Source organism: Octopus sinensis, linkage group LG4, assembly GCF_006345805.1.
Source record: "Octopus sinensis linkage group LG4, ASM634580v1, whole genome shotgun sequence".
NCBI classification, from domain to species: Eukaryota; Metazoa; Mollusca; class Cephalopoda; order Octopoda; family Octopodidae; genus Octopus; species Octopus sinensis.
Window position 1 is genome coordinate 8,826,303 of NC_043000.1, and position 18,201 is coordinate 8,844,503.

Consider the following 18,201-nt stretch of genomic DNA (forward strand, 5'->3'; position numbering starts at 1 on the left):
TTTGGGGCGTTTCTTCCGGTTTTTCATATTCTGGATTCACATCCTACCGAAACCGATCCGTTTTCAGAAGCTGGATAGCTGCAATGTACAGCGCTTTTTGCTCGGTGTTCAGGGTAAGCGGGCACTTGTCGGAACCGTTTAGTATTTATGCGCTCAGTCCACCAAAGATGACACTTCTCTTTACTTCTGTACGTGCTAAGTGTAGAACCATTACTGCAGAAGTTAGAGGTTTCGAGGGGCATCCTGCGCGAACTAGGATGTGGAAGATTCGTGTTTGTACATGTGGACAACGTTATAGTGATAATGTCGAACACGAAACACACTGATGTGATCAGCGCAACTCTGAGGAACTAAGAGGCGGTGAGCAAAAGGAGAAGTCGGTGAACCTGCAACTCGGCACCTGAGCAGGCAAGTCCATACCGTCCAACAGAGTCGTGGGGCGCTAGATGGCCGCACTGGTTAAATTGCCCGATGTTTGGAAGGAGGTGACAAGCAGGGTGGTCAGTCTCACCCAGACGTTGGCTGAGGAGGAGAGTGTTTATGAAGGGCCGGGCGAAGGTAGCAATGCGCATATGGCAATCGTCATCTGATACCACCTCTGTCACTCACACCTTGTCTGCTTCGTAGCAAACCAGATGGGAGCGCTTGCTCTTCCGATTTCTTTAGAGGGGACGTGTTCCATTGGTCAGACAGTCCACTTGCTGATAACATGCCTTGAGAGGAGGGTTAAGCATTCCATGGTTAATGATGCGTAGCCATGCGCTAAGGCTGCGACATCGGGGAAGCCTTGGGCGTTGATAAAAATCAACTGGATGGCCCATGGAAAACTTCCAGTAAATCTCTGGTCTGGCACTTGTAGAGTATATACTTGTAGAGTAGATTTTCAACCGAGATGCACGCAAAATGACGAAATCATTATATACACACTCGTACAATGGTTGTACATTGCTGACTTGTGAGGCTATGCCGAACATTTGCTTTCTATGGCGAAAGAAGTTGTATGGCGGGCGCGACTGAAGGGACTGAAGAGCGGCAGTTTTCTTTTTGGCCAAGTTACATAAACTTTTTCAGGTTCCACTTGGAGAGCAACATAAGGTGCAGAGGGAGTTGCTGTCTCCCATTAAATGTCTTGAAAGCTGGGTGAATGTAGCAAGAAAGTCCCGGAGTAAACGGACCTAGCACTTACCATGGTGCACCTGGTGAGCAGGGTAACTCAGGATCTGTGGGGTTCCTTAGTCAACCTTGTGTGGAGTTCTCGCTACTGGAGAGTTTTATATTTTATAATTTTATTATTGTTATTATTTCATTGTTTACAATGTATGTAAACAACTTTTCCTTTTATATCGTCCTTTGTTTCGTGTGCGGCCCTTGTGGCCATAACAGAAAATTTTATAGCGGACAGACGAAGCACTGATTTTGATGTAATTCACTGAAACCGTTGGAGAGTGTGCTCCAGCTTGGCTGTGACCCAGTGACGGAGTAAAAGTAAAATATTAGACCAGCCTCGTCAACACGTATGACGATCTACTTTAATCATAGTCATTAGATTTTATTAACTTTAAATTCATAAAATAATAACCTCTTTGAGCAAACGTAAATGTTATAAAGAAAAGACTTAAAGGCAAGAAAATACAAGAAAATGCTGTAAAAATTCATTAAAACTTAATTGATTAAAATACAGATCTATATATGACGCCACACTACTTAATATGAGATGAGTTGAAATAGAATTTAGCAGGGAGCGAATGGACTCAACAACTAGACATACATTAGCAAGTGTAACGACGTTAAATCACGCTTTTGGTGAATAATATGCAAATACATTCTTCCCACTCTTTATACAAATCAGAAGCCATGTCGGCATGACTTTATATTTGCTAAAATTTTCAGAATAGCACCCGATGGGATAATTCAGCAATTCAGCTTCAATTTGCATTTTAACCTTTCTAACCACCCTTAATAACTACTAAATGGCCATCAGAAACTGACGGTCATTTAGTACATCCACATCGAGTAATAGAAAATAAAAGAAGAAATGATCTAGAATCTGCTTTTGTTAGCTGTAAGTAAAATGTCTATATTCATTTCACAGGTAAACATATTATATGGCTTCAATAAATCATTCGGTATTCTGAAAGAAAATAACGACAACTTCTGAGTTTAAACGATGGTGACGTTTCGGTAAATACTATCTCTGTAAGAGGTATATTTTACGCTTAAAGGCCGACTGTTATTCATTTTTCTCTCTCAAACTTTATTCCAGTAAGTTCGTTGATTATGTTTGACAAATAGATTTTGTATCATCATCATCATCATCATCATTATTATTATTATTATTATTATTATTATTATTATTATTATTATTATTATTTATTATTATTATTATTATTATTATTGTGTCTCCTGTCACATCAATGAGAACTTTGGAAGTATGCTTTTTCCACCGTGGTTAATATGAGGAAATATGGCAAACATACAATAATTATTATATTAACTTTTAACAAATTCCTTGCTGCTTATTAGAAAATGAAGTAATAAATACTGATTTTCAAAAGAAAAATATGTATTACTTTAAACCAAAATTAAATATAACAAATCTCATTTGTGTATTTGCAATAAAGATAGAGTGGGCCAAAAACTCACGCACCAAAACATTTGACATTTTATTTATGCTACATTATTATTATTATTATTATTATTATTATTATTTATTATTATTATTATTATTATTATATTATATTATATTATTATTATTATTATTATTATTATTATTTTATTATTTATTATTCTTATTATTATTATTATTATTATTATATTATTATTATTTTATTATATTATTTATTATATTATTATTATTTTATTATTATTATTATTATTATTATTATTATTCAGTAGTTTTATTTTTATAGCTTGCTTTCACTTCACTACCGAGCGCAGCTCTGTGTGCCTTGGGTATGTGCTGTGATTTGTTGTGATGCTCTGATGGTTATTGTATGGAAAGTGTTCTGCGTAGGATGTGTGCAGTGCCTAGTATGCAATTTTCTGTATGTTATATGTTTGTAAGTCCTGGTGTTTTTGTTATGTATTTGTCTGAATATTTTTTTATCATGCCTAATGCACCTACTATGATAGGAATTGTTTCTGTTTTCAGATTCCACATTCTAGTTACCTCTATTTCCAGGTCTTTGTATTTTGAGAGTTTCTCCATTTCTTTTAGAGACACGTTGTCATCAGCCGCTATTGATACATCAATTAGAAAGCATTTTTTTTTTCTTCATGGTCTCTGACAACTATATCTGGTCTGTTGGCCTTAATTTCTCTGTCTGTGTGTATCGGCATATCCCAGAGTATGGTTGCTTTCTCGTTTTCTGTGACCTTTTCTGGTGTGTGCCTATACCATCTTTTTTCTGTTGTTATTCCATAATGTTGGCATAGCTTCCAATGTATGTAGGTTCCAACTCTGTCATGTCTGTGAATATATTCCTTCTTAGCCAGGACTGGGCAGCTAGAGATAATATGATTTATTGTTTCTTGTCCATCTCCACATATTCTGCAGTTACTTGTAATATTTCTTTTCATTACATGTTTTTGGTAATTTCTGGTGGGGAGGCTTTGGTCTTGTGCTGCAATTAAAAATCCCTCTGTTTCTGCTTTGAGTCCTGAGCTTCTCAACCATTGCTGGGATTTTTCTTTGTCTATTTCTTTTGTGTTTAGTTTAGTCCAGTATATTATTATATTATTATATTATTATTATTATTATTATTATTATTATTATTATTATTATTATTATTATTATTATTATTAATATTATTATTATCATTATCATTATTATTATATTATTATTATTATTATTATTATTATTATTATTATTATTATCATGTGATGAAAACTCACAGCTTATTTTGCTGGGTATGAAGGAAAGTGTCAGCTGGTGATAGTAAGCAGACTAAAGTGACACTTGTTTAATGGTCACGCTTCAAGAACCCTGCGAAGAATTCTTGCAGTTCCAAGCAATGTTGATTTTGCACCAATATTTTTCAGCCTTGTTGAGTACTGATACTTTCAAGTGCGCCAATTACTATTGCTATCACGTCTACTCTCCTCATTCACCACGACCTTCGTATTTTCCACTTCAAATTGTCATGGTTGTTTATTTTTTCTTCTTTTTTTCACATTGATTCAGTTGTCACCGGGGCATGCCAAGTCGATTATCATGCTTGTTCTTTCCTTTTTATACACCACAACAATGTCCGGTTTCCGATGTCTGGTCAGGTGATCGCACTGAATCATTGCATCTCACAGGATTTTGCAAATCTTATTCTCGGTAACTCCTGGGGTTTTCTCATACCACGTCTTTGCTCTTTGTAGGCCGTGCATTCCACAGAGCTCTCAATGGATCATTTTTTCCCCATTATCATGGCGTCTTTTGTATTCGCGTTGTGCCATTCGCTAACGATATGCCATACTGTTTTACCTCTCTCACCACACATTCTGCTTTTGTCGCTGTTGGTAGTGTTGTCTATTCTGCACTTCACATAATTGGTCCTTAACGTTTGTTCTTGAGCTGCACTCGGGTGCTTCTGTCTCTATATTCAGATTACTCCTCCTTATCCATAGCCACTGGTCCTCTGAGTCTCTCTTGGCGTTCACATCTCTTGCAAACCGACCGTACATTTTTTTCTCCTTCTATGCTGTTTCTGTTTTTTTTGATAGGCTGTACAAATTTCAAATTGTATTAAATTAAAATTACTATTTGTGTATCATACTGAATGCACACAGTTAGAAGATGCTGCTGATATACCGGAGCGAGGCGAACGGCATTGTTGCTGCGCTCGCGAGAATGAGAGACGTTTTTCGCCTTTCTTAAGATTCGTCAATAATTTGCAGCCAACTGTCACCAGCTGAAACGAAATTCGCGAGCGTTGATGTTCGTCTCCCTCTGATATATTTTGTATTTGTAACACAATTCTATGGGGAAATTTTATTCAGACAAGTCCACAGCATCAAACTTTTTGCATGATACAAAGATGACTTAACAAAATGTTGTTTCAATTGCGCACACCGAATTGTTGTTGTTGTTGTTGTTGTTGTTGTTGTTGTTGTTGTTGTTCTTCTTCTTCTTCTTCTTCTTCTTCTTCTTCTTCTTCTTCTTCTTCTTCTTCTTCTTCTTCTTCTTCTTCTTCTTCTTCTTCTTCTTCTTCCTTGTCGTCGTCGTTGTTGTTGTCGCTTTCTTTTTCTGCCATATTTGTTAATCGAGTAAGACAATACGCACCCTACCTGTCACTTATGTACATAATGATTTGCTGAGAGTTCGGATTACAGAAAATGCTGAGAGTTTAGGTTAGGAATAGAATCGAAAAGATTTTCAAGAACTGGTCTGCTTGCCAAATGCTAGATTAATTCGAAAATCCAGTGTCAACATAAACGCAAGCAAGCAAGCACACACACACACCACACACACACACACACACACACACCACATATAATATATATATATAGATATATATATATATATATATATATACTATATATATATATATATATTATATATATATAATATATATATATATATATAATATATATATATATATAACGGGAAGCTTTATGAAAATAAACAAAAGACGAAGGCAGGTGGAAAACAAACGAACAATTGTATTAGTATGGCGCTCAGGAAATATAAATAAAACAAGTCTTTAACGTTTCGAGCCTACGCTCTTCAACAGAAAGATACACAGAGAGAGAAAAACACAGAAAGAAGGAGAGAAAAAAAAAAAAAAAAATGCGTGCAGTAGCTAACGAATCAACATGGCGATCTCCATATATATATATATATATAAATGCATGTATGTGTGTATATAGATATAGATATTCTTTTATTCTTTTGCTTGTTTCAGCTATTTGACTGCAGCCATGCTGGAGCACGCATATAAACATTATATATATATAAAAATGTACGCATACATACATGCATACTATATGTATGTATATATATATATATATATATATATATATATATATATATATATAACAGGAAGCTTTATGAAAATATATATATATATATACAGAATTAGAAAATGGAGAAACATACTTAAATCAATCAAACATCAACCAACAGATGATACACAATCAATACTTTATTACACACCATTACATAACAGCAAAGGCATTATACAAAATATATTGTAAATATAATTAGACAAGGAAATAGAAATATAAAATATAATATATATATATATACATATATACGTGCAAATGTCTCTCTCCCTCATTCTCTCTCTCTCTCTCTCTTGCTATATATATATATATATATAAGAAAACGGAGAAATCACCAGATAGACATCAACATAGTAATACAAATCCAATTTGAAGCACCATCAATTTCTTAAAACCTGCAGCTGTTTCCATGTTCAATTAATTCAAATATCAAATAATTAAATTAAATTAAAGATGTAATTTGAATACAGTGAATTAGACATTTCGTCAAGGTTAGAAATTGACCAGAAAAAGGAATCACATCTCAATGAATCGAGTGATTATTGCCATACTCAACATTCAATTCGGATGTGTGCGTGTGTGTATATAAATGTTCTTAAAAACACGGTAAATAATAACTATGTTTTATAGTTTAAATAATATAAGTTAGAAATTAATGATTAATCTATTAAAACTAGCAGTTATGATTAAGTGGCTTAGAAAAATTTTAAAGTAATTAATAAGCTATACTGGCATTCATATTCTCGCAAGTAATAATAAAAATTTAAGAATAAATAGTTTTGCTTACCGTTAACTGTATGGAAGGTATTGTTTATCCAAATACATTAAAAATAATAATAAAATCAAATTGCATATACGCTAGTAACGAAAAAGAAATGTAATCGAAAAAGAAATGTGAAAAAGTATAATTATTTGGTAGACATTGAGTATTGTATTTTCAAACCCCCTTTGATTTTGTTTTGTGAAAATTCCGACGATGAGGGTTTTCTCTGGGTTTCCCCACCCAGTATAGTTCGTGAATTTAGAGGGTTTAGATTTGTGATAGTATCCCTTTATTTCCCATTGTAGATGGACAGATTTGCTATCATACTATATTGGGTGTTATGTCCGTCTGTCTGTCCGTCACTTTGTCTGTTCCCTCTTCACAGCCAGACAGCTGAGCCAATGGTTACGATATGTTTTGGGATTACAAAGACGGTCGTCAGGAAGGTTTTTAGCATTAAAAAATCAGAAAGTTTGATTATTTCGTGGAATGATAAACCACCCTCGCATTTTTATTAAAAATTCACCGACCACGAGTAACTCTGGGTTTTCATCGTGTAGCTCGTGGCCCCATCGTAGATACGAAAAGGATCGCGAGGACGGTTAATAGCGAAAATAAAATGGAAAAAGTATGTGTGATTATTTAGTGGCTATTGAAGTGTGTCAGTCTCGAGCAGGATTCGAAACGGCTAAACGAAGCGGCTGTTGTTTACATCTCAGTTTTGTCAATCAAAATAACCTATGACACCAGAGCATCCAGACATTATTCGCACAGAACAGGGAAAGGTAGTTTGAATTGTTGCAATCCTAAAGATTCTGCTCGCGCAATCACAGCAAACAAGGCACAGGGTCAGACTTTAGATCGTGTCGGTTTATTTTTACCCACTCCAATGATTACACACGACCAGTTATAAGTCGCTAGGAGTAGAGTAACAGACTCCAGTAATTTGAAAATTAGTGTCGACCAGACAAAAAATATCGTCTACAAAGCTGTTTTGTAATCATGATGATATTATCATTTATGATTCAAAATTTAAATAAGGAAATCCGTGAACTTTGAATGTACAAGAGTATAAACAAGCGTAAAATAATTAAACAACTAAAATAAAAGTATATCTAAATAACATTTTTTTCTTAATACTTTTTATATAGCGCTCGAAGGAATCTCTGTCTTTCGTAAGGGGTGGTCCACATAACCATTCATGATACAGAGCCTGGAAGCCTATTTCAATTCAGGAGTGAGTCATCACCACAGGTCACTTAGTCGCAAACACGTCACATAGCTGCCATAGAATGCTGTATCACTTACAATAATATGATTTCTCTAAGACGTCACCCAGTAATCTACCAAGTCCATTTACACATTTCTCAATATATACTGCTGTTATGACTTCCCACCCTCATGTTATGTCGCCATCGTAGATGGGTAGATTTGCTAGTAAATGATAATATACCCATTTCCATCAATGAAAAGCTAACATCCTCTTAGTACTTCACTGATTCACTGGATAAAACCGGGGAACTTGTATGCTAACATCCCTCTAAGGGGTATTTATAGCGTCTCAATAATTAATATACAGTATGGGTGAAAACTAAGTAGGCATTAAACATTGGCAATAAAATCTATATTCCGTTTACAAATTCATTGAAATAAATTATACATGTTCTTTATTACATGGGAAAATGAAAGTAAATCTTCATATTTCAACGTAAGCACCGGTGGCTTCAACCAGTTTCCTCAAACAGCCAAGGATGGAATGAACAACGTTCTGAAGGACGACATCTGGGATATCATTGAGTACCTCCTGAATCCGTGTCTCCAAGTCCTCCAGGGTGCGATGTTTTGTCTTGTATACCTCCTCTTTTGTGTAATCCCATAGAGTGAGATCAGGATCTCTTGGAGTTCTGGAGTTCTGGACTTCTGCACTCACAGTCCTCAGGTCTTATCTCCTGCACGTAATGGGGCTTCCACGGACGAAAATTCAATTCTTTATGCAACACCGTACGTATTGTGTGTCTGGTTAGTCCACTCTCACGAGCTGCTAGACGTGTTGACTTTTGTAGACTGCAATTAAACATTTCCTTCACTGTTGCCACGTTCTCCGCTGATCGGAATGTGGTTGGACGGCCACTTCTTCTTGCATCGTTCACAGAGCCTGTGGTCATCAGCTTTGCATGACAACTTTTTATTGTCTCTGGACGTAGTGTTGCATGCTTACCTTTCCATGCACGCCATCATCACTGAACCAGAACAATAGAATTCCACACTTCATAGCATACTCCTGAACAGTGAAGCAACAAGCCATCTGGAAAACAAGAAATATGAAATAAGACAATAAGAAAATAAGGAATCCCCATTAGTGTCGTCAGTGTAAAAAAAAGGTTTCGTCATGACTTAAGTGATACTAAAAATTCTATAAGCAATTTCTAATGCCTAGTTACTTTTAGCTCACCCTGTATACATACATATATCAGACAGGTCCACAGCATCATGCCTTTTATAAATAAATAAATGTATGCGCTCGCGTGCGCGTGTGTGGGTGTATGAGTGTGTATGGGTGTGTGTCTTGTGTGCTTTGTGTATGTGCTTGCGTGTGTCTATGAAAGATATAAAGACCATCCAGCTAGACGTCAACCTTCCATTTATTCCACACCGCTCTCTTAAGTTATTGATGAATGTATTCACCTGTTAAACGAGCTTCTTTTGTTTTCGTTCTTCACTTCCTTGTGTCTGTTTATCCCTCTTACATTTTCTTCCGTTCCTTTAAATATGAATCTTTCTGCAGATATTTATTCTTACACATTTCCTTTCTTCGTTTTACGGCACTTTTTTGTTTGTTTTGTTATTCATTCTCTTTTCTTTTTCCGTATCTTAAGTCTTCAAAGTTTGCGATGGTAGTGTATGTAATCACCAGCACCGCACAATTCGTGTCCATTCGTTTCCCTGTTTTAGGTTGTTTTGTGCTGTTTCTTTTTTTCTATCTTGTTTATGGAAAATAAAAATATTCACTGTTGTAACATATACATCTTTTGTTTCCCGACAGGAAATTTACTGCATCCACACCGCACGTATAAACGAAAGTACTGTTTCCAAATGACATATATTTGATATATGTCGAATCTACATAAAATTGCATACATTTTGCTATGGTGCCTTTATAAGAAACGGAACGCATATTGACTCTTGCAGAATTCACTAACTCAAACGCTAATACATGGCAAATTATTCCTTTATACATGCTAACCCATGGGTAATTTGGGCTGATGCGCATTTCTCTTTTATATTCTGACACAGAGGAGATGAAAGCCAAATATGTTAATATCATAACAAATCTACGTCACATATGTCCATGCTTTGGAAATATACAGTATATACAGCAGATGCAAATATGTGTGCTTGTATATACATACATACATACATACATACATACATACATACATACATACATACATACATACATACATACATGGATGAAGCATGATACGGTGGCCAGAACAGGATAACAAAAAGAAAATATCTATAACTTAACTGAAGTTGACCATATTGAGACCGATGTGTCAAAAGTGTATCGGTGGAACTTAAAAATTAAAACAACCTCCAAATTAAAACAGTCAGCCAGATATCATTGTGTGGGACCATGAAGAAAATATATGCTCTGTTGTGGATATCAGCTGCCCTCTGGACAATTATGTGGTTAGAAAAATACAAAAGAATGAGGATATCTATGAGCCATTAATATGGAGTTTGCAAATCCATTACACCCGCGATAGTCGAGAGATTACTGTATTCGGATTCAAGGAAAAACAGCAAAAGAATCTGAGGTGGATTCTCCAAATCAGATCTATTAGTGGCACAGTGAAAGTTTGTAAGACATTCTGAAAATTCTACATCTGAGATTTTTAAGTGAACAGATGCACATACTTCGGTGTATGTATCGACAGTTCAACTAGCACACGAAACCAACCACATATTTACAAACACCGTGAACTCTCTTAACTTAAAAATATCTTCTAGCTTTGTTAACCGACTTCAACTCTGTCAAGAACTTAAACTAAAATCAAAGAAAAATGCATATATATATGCGCGCACGCACACATAAACGCGCGCGCGCGCCCATATAAGAATCGATAGAGCTGTGTCGTAAGAGTCTTTAACTTTTGCGATTCAAATCACGTAGGCTCAAATTTACTGACACATAAAGTGCTGGCGATCAATTCTTCTTTTACTACTACTACTACTACTACTACTACAACTGCTACTGCTGCTGCTGCTGTTTCTGCTGCTGCTACTGCTGCTTCTTTTTTGTCATCGTTGTCGTCTTGTCGTCGTCTCTTATTTTTTCTACTTCTTCAACATCGTGTTTTTTGTCATCATCATCATCATTACCTTCTTCTTCTTCTTCTTCTTCTTCTTCTTCTTCTTCTTCTTCTTCTTCTTCTTCTTCTTCTTCTTCCTTTTCTTCTTCTTCTCCTTCCTTCTTCTCCTTTCTTCTTCTCCCCCTCCTCTTCTTCTTCCTCTTCTCTCTCTCACTCTCTCTGTCACTCACGCTGTGTGTATGTCTCTGTATGTATTGTTATGTATGTGCGCGCGTGCTCTATCTTGCTGACGATCTAGTACAATGTTATTCGCAGACAGAAAATTAAAATTATAAACAAAATTTAGCATTTTCTAAATGGCAAATTATTATTATTTTTTATATATATATATAGACACAGTTTTCTAAGACTGAAAGAACAAAAACGGAAAGTAAAAAGAAAAATATACATAAAACTAGTATTCATTGGCATTTTCATTCGAATATTTTTCGATCATTTTTGTAAAAGCCTGAAACCCCAGGACAGGAAACCGAAATCATCATCATCATCGTCGTCGTCGATGTCGTCATCGTTGTTGTGTCATCATCATCCCCATAATCATCGTCGCCATCATCATCATCATCATCATCATCATCATCATCTTCATCATCATCATCATCAGCATCATCATCATCATCATCATCATCATCATCATCATCATCATCATCATCATTACCATCATCATCGTCGTCGTCATTATCATCATCATCACTGTTTTTTTTAAAAGCACCTGGGCTTTTTTTTCTGTCGAAAAAGTTTCTCCGAGAAGAAGTATAGGGTATTACAAGTGACTGCGTATTTTAACTGGTGGCTATTTCATCAACTACACCAAGTGAGCTTCTTATTTCTTTACTGCCCACATAGGGCTAAACACAGAGGGGACAAACAAGGACAGACAAACGGATTAAGTCGATTGCATCGACCCTAGTGCGCAACTGGTACTTAATTTATCGACCCCGAAAGGATGAAAAGCAAAGTCGACCTCGGCGGAATTTGAACTCAGAACGTAACGGCAGACGAAATACGACTACGCATTTCGCCCGGCATGCTAACGTTTCTGCCAGCTCTTTACAAGCTGTACATGTAAAACAATGCCAACCAGGCACCGAAATTTCTGACTAAAATAAATAACGTCATAAGAAATATTAATTGTGCATAGAAGTTTTTTTCCCTTTATATCCAGTTTGGTTTTTGGTGTTTTTACGGTATATAAAGAAAGCGAGAGGGTTACGGATTGTAGCAAATCTTACACTATCCAAACGTACAACGAAACAAACCGCTAAAATGACATTTTGCCCTTATCAGGTTTTTTTTCAGTAACTACTTGGAAAGAAGAATTACGAGTACGATGCTGCTCACCAGAGATTGTATCGATCCTGGAGTATCGGAATAGTTCGAATCGAAATTTTCGTTTGTAATTCAACAGAAGATACAACTTGATTCAGAACTGAAGGGATTTTAGGGACATACAGACTTCCCTATTTGCCTTAATTAACTGTCCCTTTCTTTTAGTACACTTACATTGTATTTTAACATTTGAATATTTTATAGTTTTTTCAACGCATATTTTTATTTAAATTTTCAATGAATGTTAACCACCAACTTCTTTTGAAACCAATCCTTGTATTTTTCCTCGGCCAGTCGTCATTGTGGAAATACTATAATAAGCTATTGCTATTCAGCCTCTGACAACTACTGTAGAATGCTACCAGGCGTAAGTGGGCGAGCTGGAGAATCCTTAGCCATCCGGGCAAAATGCTTAGCGGTATTTCGTCTGTCTTTACGTTCTGTGTTCAAATTCCGCCGAGGTCGACTTTGTCTTTCATCCTTTCGGGGTCGATTAAATAAGTACCAATTACGCATTGGGGTCGATATAATCGACTTAATCCGTTTGTCTGTCCTTGTTTGTCCTCTCTGTGTTTAGCCCCTTGTGGGTAGTAAAGAAATAGGTATTTCGTCTGCCGTGACGTTCTGAGTTCAAATTCCGCCAAGGTCGACTTTGCCTTTCTTACTCGATAAATTAAGTACCAGTTGCGTACTGGGGTAGATATAATCGACTTACCTCTTCCCCAAATATCAGGCCTTGTGCATATAGTAGAAAGGATTGTTATGCTTTATATTGGGGGCGAGATGGCAGAATCGTTAGCACGCCAGGCGAAATGCTGAGTTGTATTCACCCCATCACCCGTCCTGAGTTCATATTTTGCTGAGGTCGACATTGTCTTTCATTATTTCGGGCGCGATAAATTAGTACCAGTGAGGCACTGGGGTCGATGCAATTGACTATCCCCTTCCCCAAATTTCAGTATTATGTTCAATACTATTTTTAGTACAATATTGGGCGATAAAATAAATGACTTGATAAAGTCAATTGTCTCCACCCCAGCCGTGATACGTAGCTTTGTGCTTATATAAGAAATCACTATTATGGTTACGTCTTTCATTTCATTCTCAATAGTATTGTTATATTACCGAAGAATACTTCTTTTGACTTCGTCATTTCATTTTCCTGGAATAACATTCAGTAAATTTCCTCTGGGTTTTGCTATAAATCCAGCTACGTCACACAGATTTAAACAAAGATTTTCATTTTCTAATTTTTATTTTTGTTCTTATTTCTATCTGAATCTCAACAAGGCGTTGCAAGGTGTAAAACAATCTCAACTAGCCACCGAAATTTCTTACTAAAGTGAAGAACAAAAATAAGAAATATCAATCGATCATACAAGTTTTTCTTCATATCCAGTTTGCTTTTGGTGCTTTTATGGTACATAAAGAAAAAAGAGATAGGGGTCGGGTGTGTGATAAATCTTACACTATCCAAACGACAATGAATCAAACGCTAAAGTGACAAGACTCTTCTACTGTAATTTTACTGTAAGCTTTTACACTTATTTCATTCATTACATATTGCTATGGGCAATGAGTATATTTGTTCAAGAGATAAGAGATATGACCACATATTTTGTCTAGATGTCATGATGCCAAGTCCGTGGCCTCTGCTGTTTCCTTGCTTTCACTCTGCTCTCAAAACACACATGACAAGTTATTAAGATCATATATATGTATATGTATATATATATATATATATAAAGAGAAGAAAACAGTGTACATTCAAACACATAAGGGATACCCCCAAAAATAGGATATCTGATTCACCAGAAAGAGCAGTTAAACTCCAAGCCACTAATTGTTGCAATTCTGAAAGTGAATGAAACATAAAAACCTTTACCGTATTGTCCTAGACTGTCGCCCCGTATCTATGTGTTCGTTCCTTGGCAACCTACTGAAGAAGCAGCGCCAGATATAGACTGGAATTATTTTATTTCAATCTATATTTAAGTCTTCAGAAACTATGCATGGTCTAGGACATTAAGGTAAAGGTTTTTATTTTTCATTCACTTTCATAATTACAACAATTAGTGGCTTGGAGTTTGACTGCTCTTTCTGGTGATTCAGATATCCTATTTTTGTGGGGTATAGTGTATTGACTAAATTTTCTCCTATTCGCTAGACCACTGGTAACAAAGAATTTTTTCGATAAATATTCTTGCTAGCCTAATATATATATATATATATATATATATATATATATATATATATATATATCTATGCATGTATGTATGTATATATATATGTATATATCGTGGCCGTTCGCCAGCCTCATCTAGCACCTGTGTCGGTGGCACATAAAAACACCATCCGAAGACCCGGCAAGACTAGTCAGGCCATAACCCATGGCCCCTACCTGGGACGTAGTCAGTCCACCTGTGCATACCTTCCTCCTTGTGATACTTGTGAAGGCCTGTTGAGGCAAGTGAAAATCAAAATCAAATCAAAACAAATCAAAATAGATGAACATCAATGGAATTTGTATCTTTGTGGTACCAGTGCCGGTGGCACACAAGAGAAAGCCATCCGAAAGTGGCCGTAGCCAGTACCGCATCGACTGGCCTCCGTGCTGTGGGCACATGACAAACACCATCCGATCGTGGCCGTTCACCAGCCTCATCTAACACCTGTGTCGGTGGCACATAAAAACACCATCCGAAGACCCGGCAAGACTAGTCAGGCCATAACCCATGGCCCCTACCTGGGACGTAGTCAGTCCACCTGTGCATACCTTCCTTCTTGTGACACTTGTGAAGACCTGTTGAGGCAAGTGAAAATCAAAACAAATCAAAATAGATGAACATCAATGGAATCTGTATCTTTGTGGTACCAGTGCCGGTGGCACACACTTTGTGGTACCAGTGCCGGTGGCACACAAGAAAACCATCCGAACGTGGCCGTAGCCAGTTCCGCATCGACCGGCCTCCGTGCTGTGGGCACGTAACAAACACCATCCGATCATGGCCGTTCGCCAGCCTCATCTGGCACCTGTGTCGGTGGCACATAAAAACACCTTCCGAAGACCCGACAAGACTAGTCAGTCTACCTGTGCATACCTTCCTTCTTGTGACACTTGTGAAGACCTGTTGAGGCAAGTGAAAATCAAAAATCAAATCAAATCAAATCAAAATAGATGAACATCAATGGAATTTGTATCTTTGTGGTACCAGTGCCAGTGGCACACAAGAAATCCATCCGTATGTGGCCGTAGTCAGTACCGCATCGACTGGCCATCGTGCTGTGGGCACATAACAAACACCATCCGATCGTGGCCGTTCGCCCGCCTCATCTAGCACCTGTGTCGGTGGCACATAAAAACACCATCCGAAGACCCGGCAAGACTAGTCAGGCCATATCCCATGGCCCCTACCTGGGACCCGAAGACCCGGCAAGACTAGTCAGGCCATATCCCATGGCCCCTACCTGGGACGTAGTCAGTCCACCTGTGCATACCTTCCTCCTTGTGATACTTGTGAAGGCCTGTTGAGGCAAGTGAAAATCAAAATGAAATCAAAACAAATCAAATCAAATCAAATCAAAACAAATCAAAATAGATGAACATTAATGGAATTGTATCTTTGTGGTACCAGTGCCGGTGGCACACAAGAAAACCATCCGAACGTGGCCATAGCCAGTACCGCACCGACTGGCCTCCGTGCTGTGGGCACGTAACAAACACCATCCGATCATGGCCGTTCGCCAGCCTCATCTGGCACCTGTGTCGGTGGCACATAAAAACACCTTCCGAAGACCCGACAAGACTAGTCAGTCTACCTGTGCATACCTTCCTTCTTGTGACACTTGTGAAGACCTGTTGAGGCAAGTGAAAATCAAATCAAATCAAATCAAAATAGATGAACATCAATGGAATTTGTATCTTTGTGGTACCAGTGCCGGTGGCACACAAGAAATCCATCCGAATGTGGCCGTAGTCAGTACCGCATCGACTGGCCATCGTGCTGTGGGCACATAACAAACACCATCCGATCGTGGCCGTTCGCCAGCCTCATTTAGCACCTGTGTCGGTGGCACATAAAAACACCATCCGAAGACCCGGCAAGACTAGTCAGGCCATATCCCATGGCCCCTACCTGGGACCCGAAGACCCGGCAAGACTAGTCAGGCCATATCCCATGGCCCCTACCTGGGACGTAGTCAGTCCACCTGTGCATACCTTCCTCCTTGTGATACTTGTGAAGGCCTGTTGAGGCAAGTGAAAATCAAAATGAAATCAAAACAAATCAAATCAAATCAAATCAAAACAAATCAAAATAGATGAACATTAATGGAATTGTATCTTTGTGGTACCAGTGCCGGTGGCACACAAGAAAACCATCCGAACGTGGCCATAGCCAGTACCGCACCGACTGGCCTCCGTGCTGTGGGCACGTAACAAACACCATCCGATCGTGGCCGTTCGCCAGCCTCATCTGGCACCTGTGTCGGTGGCACATAAAAACACCATCCGAAGACTAGTCAGGCCATAACCTGTGGCCCCTACCTGGGACGTAGTCAGTCCACCTGTGCATACCTTCCTTCTTGTGACACTTGTGAAGACCTGTTGAGGCAAGTGAAAATCAAAACAAATCAAAATAGATGAACATCAATGGAATTTGTATCTTTGTGGTACCAGTGCCGGTGGCACGTGGCACACAAGTAAACCATCCGAACGTGGCCGCAGCCAGTACCGCATCGACTGGCCTCCGTGCTGTGGGCATGTAACAAACACCATCCGATCGTGGCCGTTTGCCAGCCTCATCTGGCACCTGTGTCGGTGGCACATAAAAACACCATCCGAGCGTGGCCGTCTGCCAGCCTCGTCTGGCACCTGTGTCGGTGGCACATAAAAAACACCATCCGAGCGTGGCCGTTTGCCAGCCTCGTCTGGCACCTGTGTCGGTGGCACATAAAATCACCCACTACACTCTCGGAGTGGTTGGCGTTAGGAAGGGCATCCAGCTGTAGAAACACTGCCAGATCTGACTGGACTGGTGCAGCTTTCGGGCTCCCCAGACCCCAGTTGAACCGTCCAACCCATGCTAGCATGGAAAGCGGACGTTAAATGATGATGATGATGATATCTATCTACATATCTATATATCTATATATCTATATATATATGTATATATATATGTATATATATATATACATGTATGTATGTGTATATATATATATATATATATACATATATATATATATATGTATGTATGTGTATATATATATATATATATATATATATATATATATATATACATTCCAAGAAAGTTAGAGGTTGTGAATCCAACCAACTAAGGGATAATATCTATCCAATATACTGCTCGTAGAATACCCAATTATTAATACACAGGTGTTTTTTATTGCATTGAAATTACATTACCGAGTGAACTAAATGGGTGAGGGTAAAGCGATATTTTACTATTAATTTATAGAGCAATAAGAAAATGGAGGGGATCAATATGTGGTTCATCAACTTTTAGACGTTATATTATGTCAATTTATTTATTTATTTACTAAAATGACAATTACAAGAATATACATACATGTATAACATATTCTGCTTTACGCATAAAATACATTAATATATAAAGATACCAGTAATTATTAAAATATAACACAGGAATATAAATTGGGAAAATATCTTACATTCTACCTTTATTCCTCCGGTAGACTGAAGTAATTAGATGAAATTGAGGTACT

At 37.6% G+C, this 18,201-nt stretch overlaps 1 long non-coding RNA gene across 1 annotated transcript; it reads right to left on the bottom strand.

Annotated features, from left to right (window-relative positions):
- Positions 1-646: 646 nt before the first annotated feature.
- Positions 647-8,609, bottom strand: LOC118763199. The gene is made up of 3 exons (XR_004998950.1): positions 8,350-8,609; positions 7,444-7,445; positions 647-660 (listed from the first exon to the last, which is right to left on the bottom strand). It is a non-coding gene; the product is annotated as an uncharacterized LOC118763199 (long non-coding RNA).
- Between the last annotated feature and the right edge of the window lie 9,592 nt (positions 8,610-18,201).